This window comes from Rutidosis leptorrhynchoides, chromosome 4, assembly GCF_046630445.1.
Source record: "Rutidosis leptorrhynchoides isolate AG116_Rl617_1_P2 chromosome 4, CSIRO_AGI_Rlap_v1, whole genome shotgun sequence".
In the NCBI taxonomy this organism is placed as follows: Eukaryota; Viridiplantae; Streptophyta; class Magnoliopsida; order Asterales; family Asteraceae; genus Rutidosis; species Rutidosis leptorrhynchoides.
In genome coordinates this window covers 442,861,324-442,885,523 of record NC_092336.1, presented here as the reverse complement: position 1 = coordinate 442,885,523, position 24,200 = coordinate 442,861,324, and the positions used below count along the sequence as shown (strand labels likewise).

General features: G+C 33.1%; 1 pseudogene; it reads right to left on the bottom strand.

Annotated features, from left to right (window-relative positions):
* Positions 1-834: 834 nt before the first annotated feature.
* The window catches only part of LOC139904017 (uncharacterized), a 201,587-nt pseudogene continuing 178,221 nt past the window's right edge, over positions 835-24,200 (bottom strand).

The window sequence follows — 24,200 nt, the reverse complement described above, 5'->3', positions numbered from 1 at the left end:
TACGTTCGAAACGGACACTTTAAAAAAACGCTTAAGACAACGACATCTAAAACGACGCTTAAGACATGCGCCGTTTTTCCCTCTGTAAATACACAACGTTACGTTAAATATGAATACACAGCCCGAAAGCCCCCGCCGCATCGCGCGGGCCGGTTCCGGACTAGTTTATAGCAAATGACATTGACTTAATGGTAAATAAAGAACATAAATTGGTGGATGATCTTTTGGCAGATTCACCGAAAGTCTTCGTAGTAATAGTGTCCACCTCGGATATATGTGGTATTTACCATGCGGTCAATACCAAATAGTCATGAAATATATAGCAATAAATTATTGGTAGACATCTTTATGACTTGAAGATGATTTGAAGATGATAACAGAGTATACAATATTTATTCCCATTATTCACTAACAACAAAGAAAAAAAAGCACACACTTCTTTTGAGGTTCGCCAAATCAATAGCATTCATCAAGATACAATAAGGGTTCGCCAAATCAAAGGCAAAGATAATATCATGGAATCGAGAATCAAGATGTGTAGCTAGTAAGGTACCCAAAACCTCTTGTAAGGATACCAGAACGTCGTTTTGAATTCTTGATTATGTACTATGCAAATGGCTAACTGTGATTATATGTATTACATATTATATGACATTATGACCAAATTGTCATGTGTTTTATTTATATTCAGCCTAGAGCTGTACATTTTGTGATTGGTCAAACTATAACATACTTATATCAAGTGAATCTGTATGACATCCTGTACATATACTTCCAATATTCTTATAATGGAAGAACAACAAAAAAAAAGCAATTAGTTAGACTCCAAAACAATGAATAATATAAACTTATATGAATAATTAACTTGAATAAGATCATAGTGTGGCATCAGCACTCTCCATTACTTGGTCATGAACCAGTCGGTACTGTTGGTTTGGTGTCCCGTTTTCAGGTTCTGGTAACGAATTGGGATTCTTCTCGCTGAGAAAAGAAACACGATTGTGCATTTATATCTAAACGACTTTTAAATATACAGGAAAAGAAGGCAATTACGTTAAGAAGAGACTTACGTTTTGGAATATATGAAAAGCCCAACACCAACTATCGAAAACGAGACATAGTGTAACCAGTCTACCTGCAGCAAAAAATAAGACACTATTCAGTGAAAGTTGGAGCAAAGCAACAAGCAAAAAAGGTTCCTATGTATCATAGTCTTGAACCGGTCAAAACAATCAAGGTCTACCCACAAACACTTTTGATCCATTATGTTGGGAATTTAGCGAGCCTCAACAAGAACTTGATAACCTACAAGTTATCAAACCCACCGACAACAAACTAATAAGTGAAAACGTAATACTAATGCAAAAAACATAAAGGACAAGAGAATATAACATGGCTATATCTAATCAAATAGATTGGTTTAGTCCACGGCCAACCGGAGATAAATTTTTATTATTTTCGTGTTTAGGGTTACAAATAAAATAGGATTACATTATATAGATATCAAAGCAATTTGCATCCTAATCTAATTCAAATGCAGCTCCGACTCGGCCTCGCGACCCACGACACAACAAAGGACCTCGCAACTTGCGAGCACAATCTCGCGACCTACGAGAAGTGCTCGGCCAAAATCAATCAATTCTCGCGACCTGCAAGCTTGACTTCGCGCCTACAGAATGCTCTCGGCCAAAATCCTGCAGTTCTCGCGCCCCGTGACTTTTACATTGCGATTCGCGAGCCTTTCATGATCCGAGCTTGTTCTTAGGAAAATCAACTTTGATCATGTTCACACATAACACATTATATACATATACATGATGCATCATGTATGAGTACAAAGCAGTACTATCATGATTTTTTTTTTTTTTTTTTTTGGCGAAAAAACGAAAACTCATATAGAAACGAGGTTGTTTTCCAAAAGAAAACGCCATCAACAAAGAATACAAATAAACAGGGGAAAGCGGGGAAGTTCGCCACATAGAAATCAACCAACTAACGAAAACTATTTATAAACGAGCCTCCCCTAACAACCCGAAAAACCTTACAAACTAACCAAAACTAAATCGAATACTACAAGATAAAAACACGAACCAAACCTAACGAACCAAGTGAAATCAACCTCTAGGTCCCGCCCTTTTCAACTTGCCATTAACCGTCTCTTTCAAAATGTTCTTCCCAGACCGATTCTCAATCTTATAAGATAACACATTGGCGGATCCATCTCCCGGTTCGCTCTCCTCGGCCAAACGTGTCATCATCTCATCGAATGCCGCGAAAGCCTCCACAGACATTTTTCCATTCCAGATTGTCGATGAACCACTGTCTCTACCATCTTGAGACCCACAAAACAAGTTTTGAATTGCGTCCCCGTAATCCAAGTCATCAATGTGATCTTTAAGCTTATAAGTACCCGAAGTGGAAGCCTCATTCGCCTTTTTTCTTGACCTAGGATTAGCTTCGCTGATTAAATCTCTTGAAACATGTCTATTCAAAACATACCACGATTTACAAAAACCTTCACACGTGGGAGCCTCGCAGTCGCAATAACTTCTTCCATTACGACCAATCAACACTGGTAAAGTCCTAACTTCATTCGATACTACCTTACGTGTTGCCAATAATTCTTCTTTGTTTTTCAGTCTGCATTAATGATAAGTTTAAGGTGTTCTTTGTTTTTCTGTCTGCAAATCTTATTACGTCTTATGTCTGCGGCTCTGCGCTCCAGCAGACGTTTGTAGTGCACGCTGTTTGTTTTTCTGAAGACATAAGATACAATAATGTTCTAAAGACATAAGATAAAATTATGTCTTATTCTGTCTGGCGGACGTAGAAATATGTTTTTTAGTGATGCAAACATGATTAAGTTATTTTGCACACATAAACAAACAGTATTCACTATTCAGCATATAGACCTTTAGGCTACATCTTCTCTACAGAGATGGTCCGCAATGTTCAGACAAAAACATCTTAGAAAACAAACAACACCAGAGTTTTGATGTGACCCTTTTATTCCACCTCTTTAAGTATTCAATCATGGATGCAACGTGCAAAAATTAAGTACTAAAGATAGGATAAACAAACAATCAACAGTCACTAGATGAAATTTGTACCTGTTGGCGGTAGAATAAAATGCGAATGACAACAGCCCACATATCAGCCGTGACGAGTGACAGGTTGAATAACATGGAACCACTTTTCTACATACATTTATTTGAGTCATTATAAAACCATCTATGCGTAAAGCAGCAAAATAAACGCTTGTACAAGTTATTTTGTTGCTCAAAACCTAATTTACTCTTTCAAACTGCGAAAAAGTAAATAAGGTTGTCAAGAATTAAGACAAACCTGAAGCATAAGAGGTGTTGAAGTGTAGAAAATAAAGAATGTCACCGTGTAACCAGCAAATGTTAGTATCTGAAAAAAAAAAATATATATATATATATATATATATATATAAGAAAAATTAAATGAATCCATTTATACGAGAATGCAAATGTGTTAATAGTAGCCACTTACAAGCACAGGAGACCATGTCACTGCTTGCAGACTCTTCCTCTCAAATATGGCACTAAATTATGTTATGGAAATTGATATATGTTCACTTATTATAGATATAGATATAGTACTTATAACTAAAAAAATATGTAGCTGAGTAGGATACATCTCAATTACACTAAAAAGCATTCCTAACAGACCAAGCATTGTTATTACTTCAAGAAGACCGTGTTTCTTAGCACAAAATTCCTATGAAACAAGCAGATATATATAAAAAGCATATAAATACGATTGGGTCAAATGAGTCGAACACTCAAACACCATTCAAAGGCGAGGAATGCTAGAACCAAATAACAATTACAAAACAATGTCACAAAATGATGTGGCAATTGAATTGCACCAATCATATTAATTAACCTCACAAATTGTTAACTAGACAAGAGTTGTAATGTTATAAAATTGATCATCATACTTTGCATATTAATAAGTTCAAAAATGTATAAAAACACTTGTGTGGGTCAGCACAATCGAGCCTGACTAGTTTGACCTACACCAAAAGAAGTTCCCATTTTGACGTGTTACCCAACCCACCCATTTTACCACTTCAATAATGCCTCTTGACAACTGGAAGAAGTAAAAGCATATTTTCCAACCTGGCCAACATTGCTGAGTGCAAAGAAAACCGTTCCTCCAGTTACAAGTATATCACCCAAAAGTGGATTCGAACCACCTGAAATATGAGCACATCTATCAATCCATTTTTTTAAATTAATTTAGAATGAACAAACATTTATGATTTAAATGTTTACTCGAAATCATCACCTCCACCAGCAACGCCAGAATCAGAAAGAAGCACTAAACAAAGGCCTACCCCACATATAGCTGCACCGACGAGCTGCCATAGAGAATATTTTGTGCCCAAAAAGAACCAGGTAAAAAGTATGACCCAACCAACTGTCCAACAATCTAACAAAGCTACACTTGTAATTGATGTGAAGTAATACGCTGAATTATCTGCAGTCAACGCACAAAAGTCAATATCTTCAATTTCCCATAATACCATGACATATTCGAGGTGCAAAACGGGCGGGTCAGGCAGGTAGGCAATGGGCCAAAAAGGTATAGTACTTATTTACTTATTTACAGTGGCGGATCCAGAAAATTTTATCACCGGGGGCAATATTTTTTTTAAAACGTAAGGATATTTTTTTTTTGACAAAATATAGAGATTTTGGGGCAAAATATAGAATTTTTTGAGCAAAATTTAGATGCTTTTGAGCAAAATACGAAGGTTTTAGGGAAAAATATGAAGGTTTTGGGGCAAAATATGAAGGGTTTGGGGTAAAAAAAAATTTCACCTGGGGCAAAATCGAAAAACCGAAAAAATTTACACTAAAATTTCGAAATCATCGGGGACTGCTGACCCCACTTGACCCCCTCCCTCTGCCCCTGCTTATTTAGTGTGCCAAGTTGGGAGGGCCTGAAAAACTTTTTATGCGGAAAAAGATAGGAGTAATAATATAGATGGTTGGAGTATCAAATATGATTAGATGATTATATTACTTGATAAGTTGATAGTAATAAATTATTTCAAATAAAGTTGATTAAAAGGCTTTCTGCAGTGAAAGCACACCTTGGGTAAAGTTTCAACTGCTTAACTCAGTTGACACATTTACAATTAAGCTAACTTTACGTAGGATTAATGTGCAAGGTACAATATATAACTATATGGCCAATTTCATTTGAGCCTTCGGGGTCACACACATATACACCGAGACGTCAAATAAAATATATATGATGTATATATATTACTCAAGTAACAAAATAGTAAATCGAAATTAATTCATTTACTATTCATATAAATAGTAAATGAAACGAAATTAATTAATTTACTATTCACATGAAATCGACATGATAGAGAGGATTTTCACTTTACTTATAATATACTCTGTATCTTGTTTTGAACAAAAAGAAAATCTCATTTGATTGTTACGTTTAACTTGTAGTGACCCGAACTTTTCCATGTTTATATATATTAAATGAAATTGTAATTTACATGATTAAGTGTTTATAACATGTTAAGCAATCAAACTTGTTAAGACTTGATTAATTGAAATAGGTTTCATATAGACAATTGACCACCCAAGTTGACCGGTGATTCACGAACGTTAAAACTTTTAAAAACTATATGATGACATATATATGATTATATATATAGTTAACATGATATTATGATAAGTAAGTATCTCATTAGGTATTTTAACAATGAGTTATATACATAAAATTGAGTTTATCGAATTAAGAAACTCGAAACGATATATATAACGATTATCGTTATAACAACGTCTTACTAAATACATATTAATCATATTAAGATATTGATACACTATGTTTAATCATAATAAATGATAAGTAAACATGTCATTAAGTGTATTAACAATGAACTACATATGTAAAAACAAGACTACTAACTTAATGATTTCGAAACGAGACATATATGTAACGATTATCGTTGTAACAACATTTAACTGTATATATATCATACTAAGATATATTAATATATCATAATATCATGATAATGTAATAATTTAACATCTCTTTAGATATAATAAACAATGAGTTAACAACATTTAACAAGATCGTTAACCTAAAGGTTTCAAAACAACATTTACATGTAACGACTAACGATGACTTAACGACTCAGTTAAAATGTATATACATGTAGTGTTTTAATATGTACTCATACACTTTTGAAAGACTTCAAGACACTTATCAAAATACTTCTACTTAACAAAAATGCTTACAACTACATCCTCGTTCAGTTTCATCAACAATTCTACTCGTATGCACCCGTATTCGTACTCGTACAATACACAAATTTTAGATGTATGTACTATTGGTATATACACTCCAATGATCAGCTCTTAGTAGCTCATGTGAGTCACCTAACACATGTGGGAACCATCATTTAGCAACTAGCATGAAATATCTCATAAAATTACAAAAATATTAGTAATCATTCATGACTTATTTACATGTAAACAAAATTACACATCCTTTATATCTAATCCATATATCAACGACCAAAAACACCTAAAAACACTTTCATTCTTCAATTTTCTTTATCTAATTGATCTCTCTCATGTTCTATCTTCAAGTTCTAAGTGTTCTTCATAAATTCTATAAGTTCTAGTTTCATAAAATCAAGAATACTTCCAAGTTTGCTAGCTTACTTCCAATCTTGTAAAGTGATCATCCAACCTCAAGAAATCTTTCTTAATTACAGTAAGATATCTTTCTAATACAAGGTAATACTCATATTCAAACTTTGATTCAATTTCTATAACTATAACAATCTTATTTCGAGTGGAAATCTTACTTGAACTTGTTTTCGTGTCATGATTCTGCTTCAAGAACTTTCAAACCATCCAAGGATCCTTTGAAGCTAGATCTATTTTTCTCATTTCCAGTAGGTTTATCCACAAAACCTGAGGTAGTAATGATGTTCATAACATCATTCGATTCATATATATAAAACTACCTTATTCGAAGGTTTAAACTTGAAATCACTAGAACATAGTTTAGTTAATTCTAAACTTGTTCGCAAACAAAAGTTAATCCTTCTAACTTGACTTTTAAAATCAACTAAACACATGTTCTATATATATATATATATATATATATATATATATATATATATATATATATATATATATGATATGCTAACTTAATGATTTAAAACCTGGAAACACGAAAAACACCGTAAAACCGGACATACGCCGTCGTAGTAACACTGCGGGCTGTTTTGGGTTTGATAATTAAAAACTATGATAAACTTTGATTTAAAAGTTGTTCTTCTGGAAAAATAATTTTTCTTATGAACATGAAACTATATCCAAAAATCATGGTTAAACTCAAAGTGGAAGTATGTTTTTCAAAATGGTCATCAAGACGTCGTTCTTTCGACTGAAATGACTACCTCTTACAAAAATGACTTGTAACTTATATTTCTGACTATAAGCCTATACTTTTTCTATTTAGATTCATAAAATAGAGTTCAATATGAAACCATAGCAATTTGATTCACTCAAAACGGATTTAAAACGAATAAGTTATGGGTAAAACAAGATTGGATATTTTTTTATTGTTGTAGCTACGGGAAATATTGTAACAATTCTATACAAATCATATCCTAGCTAACTTATATTGTATTATACATGTATTCTAATATATTATGTAATCTTGGGATACCATAGACACGTATGCAAATGTTTTGACATATCATATTGACCCATGTATATATATTATTTGGAACAACAATAGACACTCTATATGCAATAATGTTTGAGTTAGCTATACAGGGTTGAGGTTGATTCCAAAAATATATATACTTTGAGTTATGATCTAGTCTGAGACGTGTATACATTGGGTCGTGGATTGATTCAAGATAATATATATATCAATTTATTTCTGTACATCTAACTATGGACAACTAGTTGTAGGTTACTAACGAGGACAGCTGACTTAATAAACTTAAAACATCAAAATGTATTAAAAATGTTGTAAATATATTTTGAACATACTTTGATATATATATATATATATATATATATATATATATATATATATATATATATATATATATATATATATATATATATATATATATATATATATATGTATATATTTGTTATAGGTTCGTGAATCGACCAGTGGCCAAGTCTTACTCCCGACGAAGTAAAAATCTGTGAAAGTGAGTTATAGTCCCACTTTTAAAATCAAATATTTTGGGATGAGAATACATGCAGTTTTATAAATGTTTTACGAAATAGACACAAGTAAATGAAACTACATTATATGGGTGAATGATCGAAGCCGAATATGCCCCTTTTGCTTGGTAGCCTAAGAATTAGTAAATCGATCTACTAATTGACGCGAATCTTAAAGATAGATCTATTGGGCCTAACGAACCCCATCCAAAGTACCGGATGCTTTAGTACTTCGAATTCGTTTTTATCATGTCCGAAGGATTTCCCGGAATGATAGGGGATATTCTTATATGCATCATGTTAATGTCGGTTACCAGGTGTTCACCATATGAATGATTTTTATCTCTATGTATGGGATGTATATTGAAATATGAAATCTTGTGGTCTATTATTATGATTTGATAATACATAGGTTAAACCTATAACTCACCAACATTTTTGTTGACGTTTTAAGCATGTTTATTCTCAGGTGATTATTAAGAGCTTCCGCTGTTGCATACTAAAATAAGGAAAAGATTTGGAGTCCATGCTTGTATGATATTATGTAAAAACTGCATTCAAGAAACTTATTTTTGATGTAATATATTCTTATAAAAGGCAAGTCGAATGACTCATAAACTCATAAATCAGATTGAGGGAAGAATTAAAGAGCAGGCGACCGAAGAAGCCAATACGAAACAACTCAAGAGGAAGTGGGAGGAAAACGGTGACAAGAGTCACCAGTACAACAACAATAACAATTACAACCACAATCGCAACAACTATCCCAACAACCGCAATAACAATCGCAACAATAACTGCAATCCTAACAATAACTACAACAAACATCCCAACAACAACAACAACTACAACAACCGTTTCAACAACAATAACAATCCCAACAACAACCTCAATAACAACAACGGCAACAAAAACCAAAAACAGCCATGTCATAGGTGTGAAGAAAATCATCAGGGGTTTTGCACGAGATTTTACAACAGGTGTAAAAGAAATTGTCATAGCGCGACAAAGTGTGAGGTCTACGGACCAAAGTTTAACAGAACTAAAGGAACAAATAGTGTTGGAACAAGTAATGCCGGAACGAATAGTGTCGGAGCAAGTAATACCAACGTTGTTTGTTATAAATGTGGAAAACCAGGCCACATTATTAGAAATTGCCCGAATCAAGGGAATACTAATGGGAAGGGCCGTGGAAGAGTTTTCAATATTAATGCGGCAGAAGCACAGGAAGACCTGGAGCTTGTTACGGGTATGTTTCTTATTGATGATAAATCTGCTTATGTTTTATTTGATTCGGGTGCGGATAGAAGCTATATGAGTAGAGAATTTTGTGCTAAATTAAATTTTCCATTGATGCCTTTGGATAATAAATTTTTACTCTAATTAGCAAATGGTAAATTAATTTCAGCAGATAATATATGTCGGGATAGAGAAATTAAACTGGGTGATGAAACGTTTAAGATTGATTTAATACCAGTCGAGTTAGGAAGTTTTGATGTAATAATTGGCATGGACTGGTTGAAGAAGGTAAGAGCAGAGGTCGTTTGTTACAAAAATGTGATTCGCATTATGCGTGAAAAAGGAAAACCTTTAATGGTATACGGAGAAAAGAACAACGCGAAGTTAAATCTTATTAGTAGTTTGAAGGCGCAAAAACTAATAAGAAAAGGTTGTTACGTCATTCTAGCACACATCGAGGAAGTTAAACCTGAAGAAAAGAACATCAGTGATGTTCCCGTCGCAAAAGAATTTTTCGATGTATTTCTGAAAGAATTACCGGGATTACCCCCACATCGATCCGTTGAATTTCAAATAGACCTTGTACCAGGAGCTGCACCAATAGCTCGTGCTCCATACAGACTCGCACCCAGTGAAATGAAAGAATTACAAAGTCAGTTATAGGAACTTTTAGAGCGTGGTTTCATTCGACCAAGTACATCACCATGGGGAGGTCCTGTTCTGTTTGTCAAGAAGAAAGATGGTACATTCAGGTTGTGTATCGACTACCAAGAGTTGAACAAACTTACCATCAAGAACCGTTACCCATTACCGAGAATCGATGACTTATTTGATCAACTACAAGGCTCGTCGGTTTAATCGAAGATCGATTTACGTTCTGCATATCACCAAATGTGGGTGAAAGAGGATGACATTCTGAAGACTGCTTTTAGGACGCGTTACGGTCATTACGAGTTTATGATTATGCCTTTTGAATTGACTAACGCACCAGCTGTGTTCATGGACCTCATGAACCGAGTGTGTGAGCCATATCTTGACAAGTTTGTCATTGTTTTCATCAATGACATACTTATTTACTCAAAGAATGATCTTCACGAAGAACATTTGAGAAAAGTGTTAGAGTTGCTGAGAAAAGAAAAACTGTACGCTAAGTTTTCAAAGTGTGCATTTTGGTTGGAAGAAGTTCAATTCCTCAGTCATATAGTGAACAAAGAAGGTATTCAGGTAGATCCAGCAAAGATTGAAACCGTTGAAAAGTGAAAAACCCCGAAAACTCCGAAACACATACGCCAATTTTTAGGGCTAGCTGGTTATTACAGGAGATTCATCCAAGATTTTTCCAAAATAGCAAAACCCTTGACTGCATTAACGCATAAAGGGAGGAAATTTGAATGGAATGATGAATAAGAAAAAGCGTTTCAATTGTTGAAGAAAAAGTTAACTACGGCACCTATATTGTCATTACCTGAAGGGAATGATGATTTTGTGATATATTGTTGATAATGCTAAAAACGAACATATATTTCATAGCATTATTCCTCAAGAAAGACAAGCTTTTAGTTGCAATTGTTCTATTTAAAAGTGATATTCGTTTAAATAATAAAAGGTGAAGACAAAAGACAGATTCGACGAATTGAAGACGCAAACGACCAAAAAGCTCAAAAGTACAAAATACAATCAAAGAGGTTCCAATTATTGATAAGAAACGTCTCGAAATTACAAGAGTACAAGATTCAAAACGCAAAGTACAAGATATTAAATTGTACGCAAGGACGTTCGAAAATCCGGAACCGGGACCAGAGTCAACTCTCAACGCTCGACGCAACGGACTAAAAATTACAAGTCAACTATGCACATAAATATAATATAATATTTAAATAATTCTTATAATTATTTATATATTATATAAATAATAAAAAACGGTCGGCAAGAAAGACTCCAAATTTTGTGAGCTGTATTTACAAACTCCGCGACTCGCGAAGTTTGAAGGCAAAAAGGGCCGCGAGTCGCGGAGCCCCAAAGTTTGAAACTCCCTATAAAAGCAAACGAATTCTGATCTCAAAAATCCAACATATATATCCATCCTCTCTATATATATACGTAAATATATATATATATATATAATTTATATTTTAATTTTAATTTTAATTTTAATCCTAATAATTAGGGTATGTTAGCAAATGTTGTAAGGGTGTAAGTCGAAATTCTGTCCGTGTAACGCTACGCTATTTTTAATCATTGTAAGTTATGTTCAACCTTTTTAATTTAATGTCTCGTAGCTAAGTTATTATTATGCTTATTTAAAACGAAGTAATCATGATGTTGGGCTAATTACTAAAATTGGGTAATTGGGCTTTGTACCATAATTGGGGTTTGGACAAAAGAACGACACTTGTGGAAATTAGACTATGGGCTATTAATGGACTTTATATTTGTTTAACTAAATGATAGTTTGTTAATGTTAATATAAAGATTTACAATTGGGCGTCCCTATAAATTACCATATACACTCGATCGGACACGATGGGCGGGGTATTTATATGTACGAATAATCGTTCATTTAACCAGACACGGGAATGGATTAATAGCCACTAGAATAATTAAAACAGGGGTGAAATTATGTACAAGGACACTTGGTATAATTGATAACAAAATATTAAAACCTTGGGTTACACTCAGTCGACATCCTGGTGTAATTATTAAGCAAAGTATTAAAATCTTGTTACAGTTTAAGTCCCCAATTAGTTAGAATATTTAACTTCGGGTATAAGGATAATTTGACGAGGACACTCGCACTTTATATTTATGACTGATGGACTGTTATGGACAAAAACCAGACGGACATATTAAATAATCCAGGACAAAGGACAATTAACCCTTGGGCATAAAACTAAAATCAACACGTCAAACATCATGATTACGGAAGTTTAAATAAGCATAATTCTTTTATTTCATATTTAATTTCCTTTATTTTATATTTAATTTCACTTCTAATTATCGCATTTTTATTGTTATTGTATTTAATTGCACTTTTAATTATCGTACTTTTTAATTATCGCAAGTTTATTTTATCGCACTTTTATTATTCGCAATTTCATTATCGTTATTTACTTTACGCTTTAATTTAAGTCTTGTATTTATTTTTAATATTTTACATTTGGTTTTAACTGCAACTAAAGTTTTAAAATCGACAAACCGGTCATTAAACGGTAAAAACCCCCCTTTATAATAATAATATTACTTATATATATATATTTGTATTTTTATAAAAGTAAACTAATATAGCGTTAAGCTTTGTTTAAAGATTTTCCCTGTGGAACGAACCGGACTTACTAAAAACTACACTACTGTACGATTAGGTACACTGCCTATAAGTGTTGTAGCAAGGTTTAAGTATATCCATTCTCTAAATAAATAAATATCTTGTGTAAAATTGTATCGTATTTAATAGTATTTCCTGCTAAAATTAATAGCTATTTTATATACAACTCGCTACCACATCAAGTTATTTTTGGCGCCGCTGCCGGGGAACAATCTAGCTTAAAAGCCGGAAGCAACGCTAATAATATAAAAAAAAGATTTTTAGTTTACTTTTATTAAAATTCGTTTTTATAAAAATACGTTTTAAATATTCAAAAATATAAAAAGAAAAACAAAAATATAAGTATTTTTAAGATTTTGTTAAATATTTAAGTTTTATAAAGTTTCTTTATTTTTATATAAGTTTTATTTAATTATTTTGTTTTTATTTAAAACATAAAAAAAAACCGAAAAAAAAATATAAAAATAAAATATATATATAAATCTAGTTTTACGATTTTTATTTATAAAATTATAAAGTAGTTCTATTTTTATTTTAGTTTTTAAATATAAGTTTTTATTATATAAATATTTAGATTTTAAAACAGAAAAATATAAAACAGAAAATAAAATAAAAAAACGCGTCAAATTTTGAACTGTTCCAGAGTTGAATTTTGGAACCCCGCGACTCGCGGGGTTTGCTGCTTAGAATACCGCAACTCGCGGAGCTACCCTGACACCGACAGAACCCTAATTTAGCATTTATTACGGGTAATTATTAATTATTATTATTATTAACCCTAGTTAATTATTATTATTATAATTAGTTTTACTTTTTATTTAATTTATATTTTAGTTAAATTAGTTTAATTAAATTGTAAAATTAATAGTTTTAATAAATAAATAATATAAAAATAATATTTTATAAAAATTGTAATTTTTACAACTTTTTGTATATTTTTATATTTTATCCCTTTTTAATTGTTTTAGCATAATATTTGTATTTTTCGCTCATATTTAGTTTTAAACTTAGTTTTTGCCATAGTTATTTTTACTTCTAGATTTTTAGGCTTTGCCGTAGAATTCCTTAAGTGCTTTTTCTTTAGACTAAGATTTAGGTGCTTTAGAATTTTGCGACGCCTTTTTAAGTTTTAGTTTCTTTTTAAGTTATTTCCATTTGGGATTTAGTTTTTCCTGTAAGCTTTAATATTTTTAGACGACTTTTTCCTATGTATCAATTATCATTCCAATTAGTAATCTCAATTTGCGATTATAATTTTAAGTTAGTTGTAGTAATAAGGTTAGGTTAGTCAATTGTTTTTAAGTTTTATAAGTTTCTTTTATTTTTCCGTCACCTTTTATTTTTCAACCATTTTTCTTTTTCGACCTTTTTCGACGAACTCTTTTTCTTTCTTATTTCTCGCTATTCTAGTTTTAGGACATAGATTTTTATTCTACTTCTTATCTAAATTTCTTAAAATTACGAAAATTTATTTTAAGTGGTTAAATTGATAGACATCAAAATTTTCTGGTTCGTAGTAATAGTTGGATTTGTACGTGGACCGGCTTATTGGAGCTAAACAGTCCTCAATTATATTGAGACCAAACGAATCCTACCCCTCTGCTGCATCTTTTGGCTATTCGAAACGTGGGCAAAATCAGAAAAGTCTATTGATTGGATAACTTATTATAATTTTTCTTTCCTTTTAAAAAACTAATAGGATATTCAGTGAATGCACCGAGCAAGACGTTCACCACCTTTTGTACGTTCACCACCTGTAACTAGATCAAGACATTTAGCAAATATTACCGCCGTTGATTTTTCTTTAGAATCGTCATCCAGTCGACCAAGTACTCCAGTTCAAATTTCCGATAATCCATTTTTTGAACCCGACCTCACAATTGAGAATCCGGAGAATATTCAGGGACGATTCATAGATCCTGAACCACTAAACTTTCCTCCGGAACCACCAATCATTCAAACAGAGATTGTTGAGGAACGAACCATTAAATCAGAATCCTCTTGTGATTCCGATTCAACAAATTCAATTATGGAGAATCTGGAACCTTTAAGTATGGAAGACCGAATGAGAGCTAAACGCACTGGCCAAGGTCACGCAATTACTCATCCAGACATTAATGCGCCAGATTATGAAATCAAAGGACAAATTCTACACATGGTGACTAATCAATGCCAATTTAGTGGTGCGCCGAAGGAAGATCCAAATGAACATCTACGTACCTTTAATAGGATCTGCACACTATTTAAAATAAGAGAAGTTGAGGATGAACAGATATATCTCATGTTATTTCCCTGGACTTTAAAGGGAGAAGCCAAAGATTGGTTGGAATCGTTACCTGAAGGGGCGATTGATACATGGGATGTTTTAGTTGAAAAATTTCTTAAACAATTCTTTCCTGCATCTAAAGCCATAAGACTTCAAGCAGAAATTGTTACGTTTACACAGAAGCCAAATGAAACTCTATATGAGGCGTGGACTAGATTTCGAAAGTTGTTAAGAGGATGTCCGCAACATGGTTTAGACACCTGTCAAATAGTACAAATATTCTACCAAGGATGCGACATCACTACAAGGAAAGACATAGATATAGCAGCTGGTGGTTCTATTATGAAGAAAACCGAAACTGATGCTTACAAAATTATTGATAACACTGCTTCCCACTCACATGAGTGGCACCAAGAAAAAGATATCGTTAGATCATCTAAAGCAGCTAGAGCCGATTCTAGCCATGACTTAGATTCCATTTCCGCAAAGATAGATGCTGTCGAGAGACGAATGGAAAAGATGACTAAAGATATTCACTCAATACGAATTAGTTGTGAGCAGTGTGGAGGACCACATTTGACAAAAGATTGTCTCAGTATTGAATTAACAATAGAACAAAGAGAGAATATTTCATACATAAACCAAAGGCCTGGAAATAATTATCAGAATAATTATCAACCGCCAAGACCGATTTACAATCAAAACCAGAACTATAACCGAAATATTCCATACAACAACCAACAAGGTCCTAGCAATCAACAAGTATCCAATAATACTTACAATCAGCAAAGACCTAATTTTCAAAACAAACCACCACAACAAACCGATGATAAAAAGCCGAATTTAGAAGATATGATGACGAAGCTAGTTGAAACTCAAACGCAGTTTTTCACATCTCAGAAACAAACTAATGAACAAAATCCTCAAGCATTTAGAAATCAACAAGCTTCTATTCAAAATCTGGAACAAGAAGTAAGTAACCTAGCAAGGTTAATAGGTGAAAGAAAACCGGGAAGTCTACCTAGTGATACAAATGCTAACCCCCGAAATGAAACAGCTAAAGCCATTATCACAAGAAGTGGTACAACACTTAAACCACCTGAAATACCTGTAACTTCTGATGAAGCTATTCCTACTCCACAAGAACCACAACCTGATCAAGATAAGGAAAAAGAACCGGTAGTTGAAAAGGTTAATGATGATAACACAGTTAAGGATAAACCTTATGTTAAACCATACCAACCACCACTTCCTTACCCGAGTAAAATGAAGAAAGAGAAACTTGAAGCCGAGCAATCCAAATTCTTGGATATGTTTAAACAGATAAATGTAAATCTTCCTTTCATTGATGTGATTTCAGGAATGCCTAGATATGCTAAATTCTTGAAAGATCTAATCTCAAATAGAAAGAAAATGGAAGAACTCTCGGCTGTTACCATGAATGCTAATTGTTCAGCAGTGCTGTTGAATAAGATACCAGAAAAATTATCTGATCCAGGAAGTTTCACAATTCCATGTTTTCTGGGTAGTCTTAGTTCAATAGAAGCATTGGCAGACTTAGGTGCTAGTATAAATCTAATGCCGTATTCACTATACGCTAAACTAGACCTTGGAGAATTGAAACCAACCAGAATAAGCATACAACTAGCCGATAGATCAATAAAATATCCTAGAGGGATAATGGAGAACATGCTAGTTAAAGTCGGTACTTTAGTATTTCCAGTAGATTTTGTTGTTCTGGACATGGAAGAAGATTCTCAAGTTCCTCTCATATTAGGAAGACCATTCTTAAACACGGCTAAAGCAATGATAGACGTGTTCGGTAAGAAACTGACCCTAAGTATAGAGGATGAGAGTGTTACCTTTTCAGTTGATAGAGCAATGTAACAACCACAATCTGCAGATGATACATGTTATTATATTCAAACTATAGATGCACATGCAGAATTATTAGAAGAATTTCCAGAATTACAAGGAACAGGAGAATGTTCTTTAGGAGAAGGTAATGAACCAATTGATGAAGCTGAAATGTTAGCTACACTTATAGCTAATGGATATGAACCAACAACAGAAGAAATTCAAATGCTAAAAGAAGAAGACAGATATCGATACAAATCATCGATAGAAGAACCTCCGAAATTAGAGTTAAAGCCACTTCCAAACCATTTGGAATACGCTTATTTACATGGTGAATCTGAATTACCTGTAATAATATCGTCTTCTCTTACTGAAAATGAGAAATCACAACTCATTTCTGTGTTGAAAGCTCATAAACCAGCCATTGCATGGAAGATTCATGATATTAAAGGAATAAGTCCTTCGTATTGCACACATAAAATCCTTATGGAAGAAGGTCATAAAACGTATGTGCAACGCCAACGAAGACTAAATCCTAATATGCAAGATGTAGTTAAAAAAGAAATTATTAAACTGCTAGACGCAGGTCTAATTTATCCAATCTCTGATAGTCCATGGGTAAGCCCAGTCCAATGCATACCTAAGAAGGGTGGCATGACTGTCATTACAAATGAGAAAAATGAGCTTATTCCTACTAGGACTGTAACAGGATGGCGTGTGTGTATTGATTATAGAAAATTAAATGACGCCACCAGAAAAGATCACTTTCCCTTACCTTTCATTGATCAAATGTTGGAAAGATTAGCCGAAAATAGTTACTATTATTTTCTAGATGGATTTTCCGGATATTTTCAAATTCCAATAGCACCCGAAGATCAAGAGAAAACCACATTCACGTGCCCTTATGGTACTTTTGCTTACAAACGCATGCCATTTGGACTTTGCAACGCCCCTGCAACCTTTCAAAGATGTATGATGACGATTTTTCACGACATGATAGAAGAATGCATGGAAGTTTTTATGGATGACTTTTCAGTCTTCGGTGATACATTTGAATCATGTCTAGTTAATCTAGAATGAATGCTTATTAGATGCGAACAATCAAATCTAGTACTTAATTGGGAGAAATGCCATTTCATGGTTAAAGAAGGCATCGTTCTTGGTCATAAAATTTCAAAAGAAGGAATTGAAGTGGATAGAGCTAAAGTAGATGTAATTGCTAAACTTCCACATCCCACCAATGTTAGAGGAGTTAGGAGTTTTCTAGGGCATGCCGGTTTTTACCGACGTTGCATAAAAGATTTTTCTAAAATTGCCACTCCTATGAATAAACTCCTAGAAAAGGATGCTCCATTCATCTTTTCAGATGAGTGTATCAAATCTTTTAATATTCTTAAAGAGAAACTCACTAATGCGCCAATCATGATAACACCAAATTGGAATCTACCATTTGAACTAATGTGCGATGCAAGTGATTTTGCAATGGGAGCCGTTTTAGGACAAAGGATTGAAAAACGATTTCAACCTATATATTATGCTAGTAAGACGTTACAAGGAGCACAAACGAACTATACAACTACTGAAAAAGAACTCCTTGCTATTGTTTTTGCTTTTGATAAATTTCGATCATATCTCGTTCTAGCAAAAACGGTGGTCTATACCGACCATTCTGCTCTTAGATACCTATTTTCAAAACAAGATGCTAAACCAAGATTAATCCGTTGGATCTTACTCTTACAAGAGTTTGATATTGAAATCCGAGATAAAAGAGGAGCAGAAAATCTCGCCGCTGATCATCTTTCTCGTCTTGAAAATCCCGAATTAGAAGTTCTAAATGAATCGGCCATACAAGACAACTTTCCTGATGAATATCTATTGAAGATAGATTATAAAGAAATTCCATGGTTTGCAGACTATGCAAAGTACTTAGTTTGTGAATTCCTTGAAAAAGGATTATCGTACCAAAGACGAAAGAAATTCTTCAGTGATATAAAACACTATTTTTGGGAAGATCCACATTTGTTTAAAAGTTGTCCCGATGGAATAATACGTCGATGTGTATTTGGAGATGAAGCTAGTAAAATATTAAACCATTGTTACACAGGACCAACAGGAGGGCATTATGGGCCTCAACTAACAGCAAGAAAAGTTTATGATGCTGGATTCTATTGGCCTACAATTTACAAAGACTCAAACCTTCTTTGCAAATCCTGTGATGCTTGTCAAAGGGCCGGAAAAATAAGTCAACGTGATGAAATGCCACAAAATGTCATACAAGTATGTGAAGTATTTGACATTTGGGGTATTGAATTTATGGGTCCATTTCCAAAATCTCATAATAATCTATATATACTCGTAGCCATTGATTATGTATCTAAATGGGCGGAAGCACAAGCTCTCCCAACTAACGATGCACGAGTTGTAGTCAACTTTTTAAAACGTCTTTTTGCAAGGTTTGGAACACCGAAAGCTTTAATAAGTGATCGGGGTACTCATTTTTGTAATAATCAACTTGAGAAAGTTCTTAAAAGATATGGAGTAACTCATAAAATCTCCACCACATATCATCCACAAACAAGTTGACAAGTTGAAAATACCAACCGAGCTTTAAAACGTATTCTAGAGAAAACCGTAGGATCAAATCCGAAGGAATGGTCCATTAAATTGGAGGATGCACTCTGGGTTTTTAGAACAGCCTACAAAACTCCAATTGGAACCACACCTTTTAGACTTGTTTATGGAAAAGCATGTCATCTTCCAGTAGAAATTGAACACAAAGCATTTTGGGCTTTGAAGACATGTAATCTTGATTTACATGAAGCCGGACGTCTACGATTAAGTCAACTAAATGAATTAGAAGAATTAAGACATGAAGCATACGATAATTCGTTAATCTATAAAGAAAGAACGAATAAATGGCATGATAAAAGAATCAGAAGTTCAAAAGAATTTAAGGAAGGAGACAGAGTTCTTCTTTTCAATTCACGATTCAAGCTATTTCCTGAAAAATTGAAATCAAGATGGTCTGGACCATTCATAGTCAAAAGAGTTTTCCCATACGGAATGATAGAATTAATAAATTCAAATGGGATTGAATTTAAAGTTAATGGTCACAGAGTTAAACACTACATAGATAGTCCGATGGAAGTCGACAACGAAGTTAATCACAATTTCGACACCACAGCTAACTAAGTGTGGGGAGAATCAAGTCTTTAAAGGATAATATGTATTTCTGTTAGAGTTAGATTGTCTGTTTTCGTGTAGTTCTCCAAAATGGAACCCGAATGGTCTTTCCCTAGCAGACCCTAAAGAACTAGTCTTCTCCCCCCATTCTGAATTTTTTTTTTTTTTAGGTTTTTACAAAATGAAGACTGCCTGTGAACTAAACCATGGTCTAATGCTACACGCTTTGATCACTAAACGTAATAATGACACACTACCGAGTGAAATAGTATCAGTAATCAGAGAAAGATTGGACGGAGTTAGAAAAGAATCCAGATGCGAAGATAATAAGTTACAATTTGGTAAAGGAAAATCAAAATCCGCAGCGAAAAGAAGAGCACGACACCTAGAAAGATGTCACAAATGCGGAAAATGGTCACATGGAGGTAAATGTTCAAATAATCAAACCTATTCAAACACCGAATTTGTTACTTTATGCAGAGATGGACCGTTCATATGTTTAGAAGAAAAGACACTGAATGCTCGAGGTTACGCCTATGTAGCTATGGAAAACCAATTAAACCGACTATCTTATGAATGGGATAGATCATATAACTAAGAAATCTATTTCACAGGTATGTTTGTACAGTTTTTATTTTATTTTTTTTTATTTTTAACCTTTTGATAATAAACGCTAATTTGTTCGCTATAAAGTATTAAATTGGTATTGAATAAAATTAGGTTTGGCGACCGAAATTATTGATATCATTCAAAAATTTATTACATCACTGCGAAATTTAACGTTTATTCTTAAGGTATAAATATCTTTAATCAATCAACCCAAAATATTTCAAAAATTCGTCATGAGTTAAATTAGGTCTTGGAACCGAAATTACTTTACCGAAAAGAGGGGCGCATATTTTTGATAATATTTGATTGATTAAAGTGGGATAAAAAGCCAAAAAGATTTTTAATTTTATTTTTACCATGTTTTTAAAATTAATATTTAAATCTTAAATTAATATTGTAAACTTTGTAAAAACAATATATTTAAAATTGTAAATATTTGAAAAATTAATATAAGTTTGGTGTGAATTTATAATATGAATTTTTAAATTAAGTTTGGTGTGAATTTATAATATGAATTTTTAAATTAAGTTTGGTGTGAATTTTTAATTTTTAAAATATGAATTTTTAATTTTATGAATTTCAAATTTTAAGTTTGGTGTGAATTTTTAATATTAATTTTGAATTTTATATTTAAATTGTGTGAATTTAAAAACAAAAATTTACTTTATCTCATTAAGTTAAAAATATGATTTTTAAAATTCGTCGTAAGTTGAAGACTAGGTCTTTAAACCGAAATTGCTTTACCCAAGGGAGGGACGAGAACTTTTATTATCATTATTTTTAATCTTATTGAATTAAAGTATGCCAAAAACATTAAAAAACCCAAAAATCTTAGCTTTTAAAACAATCGATACAAAAAGACAAATTTTAAAATTTTGTCGAAGGACGGACTAGGACATCGATCCGAAACGACCTCGTCCTAAATAACAAGGAAAACAAAATTTTAAAATTAATTACTTAATTGTTTTAATTAGTATAAGATATAAAAAAAAAAAAATACAAACTCCGCGAGTCGCGGAGTTTGAAAGGGAAATCCACCGCGACTCGCGGAGGATGAAAAATCCAGAAAAAAATATATACTGATCGAACTGATCAGTCCCAACCCACAGAAAAAAACAGCTAAAATACTGCGCGAAAAAACCCAAAAAACACCCCCAAAATCACAAGTTTTAACCGTTAATCATCAAATCTTTTACTAAAATCATGTTGAGAAGGATGCTATCAAGGAATTACTCAAGAAAAACGGTAAATTTCTACACCTAAACACCATTTAATCCGAAAATTAGTGTTCTTGAGCAATTTTTCCCCCAATTTGATTTTGATGCTTTTTAGTGTAATTATGCTTAAATTGTTTATGTATTATGCTTGTATAACCTAGATTGATGCTATTTAACATGATTAGAAGCCTTAAACTTCAAATTTTGAGTAATCTAGGGTTTGTGTTCTTGAGCAATTTGGGGCTTTTTGATATAAACAGGTTATGGCCGATTTTTGTCATGAATTGTTGCTATATTAAGTAGTGTAACATGTTTAGGTAGTTAAATGATCCAAACTTTGAGCCTAAACATGATTTTGAGAATTAAAGTGGACTTTTTCAAGTCTAAAAATTCATGAACTTGATTTTTAAGAGATAATGCCATTTGAAACTTGTTTAATTGCTAGTAATGATTATTTCGACATGTTATTTGAGTTGAATGCTTATGAACTTGGCGAACATTTTCGTATATGCTTATTTGAAAAAGTGTAGATTTGATAAAAATGTGAAAATGAGCTTAAGTTTGATATAAATTGATCATGTCATTGTAATTATTTTGATTGATGATTTTGCTGACACTAATGCATATTTGGATGCACAAAAATTGTGTTTGATGTGTTTTGCAGACTGAAAGGGGTGAATCTTCATCCCAAGCTCGCAATGTTCCTGCTGAGAATGCGGAACAACAGGAGGTGGATAACTACTACAAGCAAGATATACCTCATCCAGTCATGACATTTTCTGATATGCACTTGGAAGATTTGCACCCGAACCTGAGATTTGACAGACTTTGGATAGATTATCCAAAATACCAAAGGGGTTTGCATACTCTTCATTCTAAAGTTGTTAAGGTACTGATGGTCATAGAATGGGGACCATTAGAAGCTGTAGAATTGGCCGGGCCAATTAGGGAATTACTTGCACAGAGGTATGGTAATTCTACTTTTAATGACTGGGTACGTTTATTCACCATGCGTAGACCTGTATATAAAGTATGGTGTGAAGAATTGTTGTGTAGTATAGAATTAAATGATCGGGTAGCTAGTTTAACCGATCGATCTTTTATTAGATTTTTGTTAGGAGGTTCGATAAGCCACATGTCTTTACTAGACATGGCTCAGGCTTTACGTATATATACGCCTGAGGAGTTAGCATCTGCCGATTGTAGAGGGTTGATACTAAATGGTAGAAAGATAGATGAAAATTTTGATACACATGGTGTATGGAGTCAAATGACAAGCCATCACCGATTCAAAGGGGGAAATTACTCTTATTTGGATATAGATAGAGCTGAATTAAGAGTAATTCATAGGTTTTTAGCTAATTCGATTACACAAAGAGGTAAGAACAAGGAAAAGGTAAATGAACAGGATTTGTTTTACCATATGTGTATTCGAGACCCACAAAGCGCTGTAAGTATACCTTATTGTGTGGGTTATTATTTATCAGCTATGGTTAGGGGGATGAGACCGCATAGCATAATAGGAGGTGGTATTTTTATTACTTTGATTGCTGAATATCTCGGTGTGGATATAAGTCGGGGGGGATTATTAGTCGAAGAACCAGAACCCCGCGATACAATAGGTTTAAATGTATACCATGGTGCGAAAGTTTTGAAGAGGCGAAATAAAGCCGCAGTACAATACCATGGTAGACATCCACAGGTTGAGAGAAACCAACATCAAGGTAATGTAGGAGGGGGAAATGAAATGCAAGAAATGCAAAGGTTTATAGCTTCACAGGAGTACGAAAATGCTAGACAGAGAGCATTTGAAGATTGGAAAGTTCATCAAAACCAAATCATAGTTCATTGCCAACATATAGGTAGAAACTATATTCCTACTCCAAAACCCATATTCCCTCCCTGGTCTATAGAGATGCAACCACTGTATCCTACGTATAACCCTGCCGAAGCATTTTATAGCACCTATGGTTATGCATGGAACCCCTATTGGTATCAGTATCATCCCTAGTCTATTTAGTTTTATTTATTTTGTAATTTGTAATGTTGATACGTTTAATACTTATGTTAATATTGTAATAGTTTTTATAATTTTCTAACTTTCATTCTTAGATTTTAATAATTTTTGAATGTGGGGTAATATACCAAACTTCAAAAATATGTATATATGTTTGCAGTTTATCTTATGTACACAACAGGGTAAAACAACGCATTTTCAAAGACTGGCATTAAGTTCAGCAAAA